The sequence below is a fragment of the Sinocyclocheilus grahami genome, unplaced genomic scaffold (genome assembly GCF_001515645.1).
Source record: "Sinocyclocheilus grahami isolate Dianchi unplaced genomic scaffold, SAMN03320097.WGS_v1.1 scaffold1999.1, whole genome shotgun sequence".
NCBI lineage: Eukaryota > Metazoa > Chordata > Actinopteri > Cypriniformes > Cyprinidae > Sinocyclocheilus > Sinocyclocheilus grahami.
In genome coordinates this window covers 96,349-103,002 of record NW_015507178.1, presented here as the reverse complement: position 1 = coordinate 103,002, position 6,654 = coordinate 96,349, and the positions used below count along the sequence as shown (strand labels likewise).

The window sequence follows — 6,654 nt, the reverse complement described above, 5'->3', positions numbered from 1 at the left end:
AGTAGGAGTCCTCTTGAATACACCTCACTTTTCACAGATTTAGGAGCTGATTTTAGTGTTAAAACGCTTTGTGAAATACTCTTAGAGCCCATTTATTCTAAGAGTTTCTCCTAAAACCAGTAGCCCCTCACTGCAGAACACAAGATCCAGGGGGCGTGGTTGGATCCACATCTAGGGGGTGGAGATGGGTAGGTTTAGGTATATGTAAGGTGGGAGGAGTTGGATCTGGATCCAACCATGCCCCCTAGATCTTGTGTTCTGCAGTGAGGACCATCTCCCTAAAATCGCAAGTTAGGAGCTACTTTTAGCCTTAAGATGTTTTGTGAATACGGCCCCAGAACTTGAAGGCAAATGTTTTATTTTTCAGTTTGTCTAAAGATGAGAGTTGTATGTCATTGTATGTCCAAATGCAGAACTGAACATATTTAAGGAGACAGAAGATCACTGGCTCTAAAATGAATCTCCATGAGGAGAGAGAGAAGGATGTTGTTCACTATCAGAACACAAGAGCAGCATCTCCAGAGCCCAGCTGTGTGTCTGTGAGGAGTTTAAAGGGGTCATATGATGCTGCTAAAATGAACATTATTTTGTGTATTTGGTGTAATTAAATGTGTTTATGCGGTTTAAGGTTAAAAAAACTTTTCCACATACTGTACATTATTGTTTCTCCTTTATGCACCGCCTTTTTGAAACGCGTCGATTTTTACAAAGCTCATCGATCTGAAAAGCGAGGTGTGCTGTGATTGGCCAGCTATCCAGTGCGTTGTGATTGGCCGAATACCTCAAGCGTGAGACGGAAATGTTACGCCCCTCACCATACTGTGATGCCCTGTCCCGGAGCGACGAGACAAAAACATTAAAACCCATTATAAACGAGGCATTTGTTGCATCCAGTGGGGACATAATTATGGATTATAATGACTTATACTGTCTTTTTACGCGTTGCGTATCATCGTGCTGTGGATTTGAGACTTTAGTCTTTGCAACTTTACAGATCTTCTTTATGCACCAAGAGCTTGTAACACTCCAAAGAGAAAGGAAAAATTGAAATCGCATCATATGACCCCTTTAACTATATTTTGAGCCTCATCACAAATGCGTATGTTCCATCATAGAGCACTCTCACCTAAATATGAACCAGATTCACCCATCATTGTCATCAGCTGTGTGTCCTTTAACAAGGTTTTTGTGAATCTGGTTTCCGTTTTCTTCAGTTCAGAGCATTTCAGTCTCAGTGTTTGAACATGGAGAGAATTTTTATTGTCATTTGAAGAGTTAATCTGGTTCTAGCTGATCTGGGATAGTTTATGCATTAATACAGACCCAGACTATTTCAAAGCTGTTCCCTATCAAAAGCTACTCCCGATGCTGCATTTCAATAAGGCTAATGAGGACATTCTTTGTTCGACCTGTTGTGAAGCACGTGTGTCAGATGCCAAGAATTGGCTTAAGTAACCTCGGTAGGTGACGTCATTTGATTACATGCACCTGCAGGGTTATAAATAGATGTAAAACGGACACACCTTCAGGCTTCTTTGTCTTCAAGGACCGTTTTGTGTGTGTGTGTGTGTGAGAGAGAATTTTCTCCGTGCTGCATTGCAGTTGATCTTTTCCTTTAAAAAAAAGAAAAAGAAAACAAATATTAAAGCTACGTTGGAGTCCGAGAAGAGATGTGTGCCTCCTTGTTTTAGGCTCATCTTGGAGGATGACCCGCATGAGTTTTGCTTTGAGTGTTTGGGGGATGCGAGCACTGCGATGTGTTGGATGCAAAGGCACGGGGCTACATGATGATGCCCCAGGTGGAAGAGACGCTCGTGGGCTATCTCTCCCCTGAACCTATGCTCCACACCAAGCCTTGTAGACTGACATCTTCGCTGGTGGGGTAAGCTTTCCAAGTAGCGTGTCAGGCTGGTGCTGCCCTGCACACCATGGTGGTCTTGCAAGCGTACCAGGATGACCTGCTGAAGGACTTGAGCATGAGCGGGAGTATCGATGAGGAGCTTTTTCCGAACTTCGCCGGGCCACAGACCTGTCTCTCTGACTAAGCAGATGGCCCTCGCCATCGGCCGTTCAATGGCTGCTATGGTCTCCCCGGAGAGGCACTTGTGGCTGAACCTCACGGGTGTCAAGAGAAGGACCAGGCATTCCTCCTTGATGCCCCTGTCTCGCCTTCCGGCCTATTTGGTATCTCAGAACATACAAGTTCAAAATTCTGACAATCAAAATGATTGTTTCTCAGATCCAGTCGGGGGATTGGTTTGTGACAATCGATCTTAAGGACGCATACTTACACATAGACATTTTGCCACAACATAGGAAGTTCCCGAGGTTCGCTTTCGGGGTATATGCCCAGGAGCCGCTGGATATTACCAGTATAGGGTTCTTCCATTCGGCCTAGCCTTGTCACCCTGCACGTACACAAAATGCATGGATGCAGCACTGGCTCCTCTGTGACTCCAGGGCATCCGCATTTTAAATTACATAGACAACTGGTTGATTTTGGCCCTCAACAGCTTGCGCTTCGACATCGGGATGTCGTTCTAGCTCATCTCAAATCTCTAGGGTTCAGACTCAACGCCAAGAAAAGCGTTCTCATATAAAATTGACAACATATTCGGGGGTTGTATAAGATTCGATCGCACTGCAGGCACAGCTGTCTCCTGCACGTATCAGATCCATTCTAAACACCCTAAAGAATATCAAGCTAGGCCAGAAAATGACTGTCCATTACTTTCAAAGGGTTCTAGGTCTCATGGCGTCTGCATCCACGGTGATACCTTTGGGCCTCCTGCACATTAGACCGTTTCAGTTGTGGCTCAGAGACAGGGGATTTCATCCAAGTGCCAATCCCCAGAGGCAAATAAGGGTTACGCGTCGGGGGCTTCGTACCCTTTCTATGTGGTTCAGACCCCGGTTTCTGACTTTGGGTCCCACTCTAGGCGCGTGTTGTCGTTGCAAGATGCTAACGACAGACGCTTCCCTCACGGACTGGGGTGCGGTCTTAGATTGCCGTCCAGCCCAAGGGATCTGAAGAGGTAATCTTCTCGACTGGCACATCAACTGCCTCAAATGGGCCCTGAAATACTTCCTTCAGCAGTTAAGGGGCTACCATGTCCTAGTGCATGTGGACAACACTGTGGCAGTCTCTTACATAAATCGCCAGGGCGGACTGCGTTTGCACTGCCTGAATGGGCTACCGCAGCAGGTTCTGCTTTGGGCACAGGACAAGTTCCTGTCCCTCAGGGCGATTTACATTCCAGGGCATATAAATGTGGGTGCAGACTTGCTTTCCAGAGAAGCTGTGACACACAGGGAATGGAAACTCCACACCAAAATAGTCAGTCAAATTTGGGAAAGATTTTATGAAGCAGATGTGGACCTCTTTGCTTCACAGAAGACAGCACAATGTCCCCTCTACTTCTCTCTAACTCCTCCAGCTCACTGGGTCTGGATGCAATGGCCCATATGTGGCCCAGACTGCATCTTTACGCATTTCCCCCGATCGCTCTGCTCCCGGGATTCCTGGCCAAGGTCTGTCAACAAGGGTCTCGCCTCTTCCTGATAGTGCCGCGTTGGCCGACCAGAGTTTGGTTCTCAGATCTAATATCCCTCCTCAACGGCTCACCATGGGCGAGATCTTCTATCTCAGGCGAAGAGGACAGTATATAATCCCCAGCTCGAGCTCTGGAACCTTCATGTCTGGCCCCTCAGGGCATATAAATGTGGGTGCAGACTTGCTTTCCAGAGAAGCTGTGACACACAGGGAATGGAAACTCCACACCAAAATAGTCAGTCAAATTTGGGAAAGATTTTATGAAGCAGATGTGGACCTCTTTGCTTCACAGAAGACAGCACAATGTCCCCTCTACTTCTCTCTAACTCCTCCAGCTCACTGGGTCTGGATGCAATGGCCCATATGTGGCCCAGACTGCATCTTTACGCATTTCCCCCGATCGCTCTGCTCTCGGGATTCCTGGCCAAGGTCTGTCAACAAGGGTCTCGCCTCTTACTGATAGTGCCGCGTTGGCCGACCAGAGTTTGGTTCTCAGATCTAATATCCCTCCTCAACGGCTCGCCATGGGCGAGATCTTCTATCTCAGGCGAAGAGGACAGTATATCATCCCCAGCTCGAGCTCTGGAACCTTCATGTCTGGCCCCTGAGGGGGACCAACTAAGAGATGCTGGGATTCCAGCCAACGTAGTACAAACTATTCTAAGTGCTAGGGCTCCTTCCGCTAGAAGAAGTTATGCCCTCAAATGCAGCAAGTCCCCTTGCAGCAAGTGTGTGATGCGGCAGGCTGGTCCTCTCTGCACACATTTGTCAGATTCTACAGTTTGGATGTCCATGCTACTCTGGGCTTGCATGTCCTTGAGTTAACATCCTAGAGTCATGTCTGAAACCTCTTCAATGTTTGTGCACACACACTACACAACCTTGGGGGGTACAGACACTACCAGTGCGATGACGTTGGTATTCTCGTTCCCATTAGCATTATTGAAACGCAGCAACGAGAGTAGCTTTTGATAGGGAACATCTCGGGTTACTTGACTGTAAGCCAACGTAGTACAAACTATTCTAAGTGCTAGGGCTCCTTCCGCTAGAAGAAGTTATGCCCTCAAATGCAGCAAGTCCCCTTGCAGCAAGTGTGTGATGCGGCAGGCTGGTCCTCTCTGCACACATTTGTCAGATTCTACAGTTTGGATGTCCATGCTACTCTGGGCTTGCATGTCCTTGAGTTAACATCCTAGAGTCATGTCTGAAACCTCTTCAATGTTTGTGCACACACACTACATAACCTTGGGGGGTACAGACACTACCAGTGCGATGACGTTGGTATTCTCGTTCCCATTAGCATTATTGAAACGCAGCAACGAGAGTAGCTTTTGATAGGGAATATCTCGGGTTACTTGACTGTAAACCTGTTCCCTGATAAAGCAGGAACGAGATGCTGCGCCTCAATGCCGCACTATAGGCATGCCTGGATGTCCTTTCAGACAAAGGTATAACCTGAAGGTGTGTCCGTTTCACGTCTATTTATAACCCCGCAGGTGCATGTAATCAAATGACGTCACCTACTGAGTTTATTTAAGTCAATTCTTGGCCTGTTTGACAGACGTGCTTCACAACCGGTCGAACAAAGAATGTTCTCATTAGCATTATTGAAACACAGCATCTCGTTCTCGCTTTTTCAGGGAACAGGGTTATTGTCAAGTAACCAGAGACATTTATTCTGTTTCAGCTGGTTCAGAAAATGACACACGTGGCTTTACTAGAAGATCTTTCAGCTCAAACGCATTCATTGATTGTGTTGTTGTTCTTGTTTCTGCTGTGTGGATAGAGATGATAAGACTGGAGACCTGCAGCAGGATTCCCACCAACCAGATGATAAACTACAGAAAGTCAAAGACCAGCACAAAACCTGCATGAAGAACAAGTATGAGAGATTGTTTGAGGGAGTGAAATTCCAGGAGAATGAAAGCCTCCTGAACAGGATCTACACACAGCTCTACATTAGGAGAGCTGCTTCCCTCTGCTCTCATCTGGATCACCTCCAGACCAGCAGCAACCCATCAGATCCCCTCTGAATACATCAACCGTCTGACAGAAATTGATGGATTCAATGATCCTCAGAAGGAGGAATATTTCAGGAAGAGGATCAGTGACCAGCATCAAGCCAGCAGAATCATCTCACACATCAGAAGAGCAAGAAGCCTCCACATTATGTGCCACATCCCCGTCTTCTGCTGGATCTCATCCACTGTGCTTCAGAAGCTCCTGGAAGAAGATCTGAGTGCAGAAATCCCTCAAACTCTGACTGAAATGTACATCCACTTCCTGCTGATTCAGATCAACATGAGGAAGCAGAAGTATGAAGAGAAAGATCCAGAGAAACTCCTGCAGTCCAACAGAGAAGTGATTGTGAAACTTGCTGAAGTGGCATTCAAACAGCTGATGAAGGGCAATGTGATGTTCTATGAGGAGGACCTGATTGAGAGCGGCATAGACGTTACTGATGCCTCTGTGTATTCTGGGATTTGCACTGAGATCTTTAAGGAGGAATCTGTGATTCATCAGCGGAAAGTCTACAGCTTCATTCATCTGAGCGTTCAGGAGTTTCTCGCTGCTTTCCATGTGTTTTACCTCTATTTAATGAAGAACATGGAGCCAGTGAAGTTGTTTCTGGATGATAAACTTGAGAGGTACAGATCTGAGGAAAACTCTCTGTATGAGCTGCTAAAATCAGCAGTTGATAAAACTTTAAAGAGTGAGAATGGACGTCTGGATCTATTCCTGCGGTTCCTGCTGGGTGTCCCACTGGAGTCCAATCAGAGACTCTTACAGGATCTACTGACACATACAGAGAACAGCTCAAATAGCATCAAGACAATAACACTGTACATTAAAGACAAGATCAAGACAGATGACTATAACATGAAACTATCAGATGACAGCTCCATCAATCTGTTCCTCTGTCTGCTGGAAGTGAAAGATCAGACTCTGTCCAGAGAGATTCAGGAGTTTGTGAAATCAGACAAACACTCAGGAAAGAAACTCTCTCCTGCTCACTGCTCAACAATCTCCTACATGCTTCAGATGTCAGAGGAGCCGCTGGATGAGCTGGACCTCAAGAAATACAACACATCAGATGAGGG

At 46.4% G+C, this 6,654-nt stretch overlaps 1 pseudogene; it reads left to right on the top strand.

Moving 5' to 3' along the window:
* Positions 1-4,975: 4,975 nt before the first annotated feature.
* The window catches only part of LOC107573661 (NACHT, LRR and PYD domains-containing protein 12-like), a 36,116-nt pseudogene continuing 34,437 nt past the window's right edge, over positions 4,976-6,654 (top strand).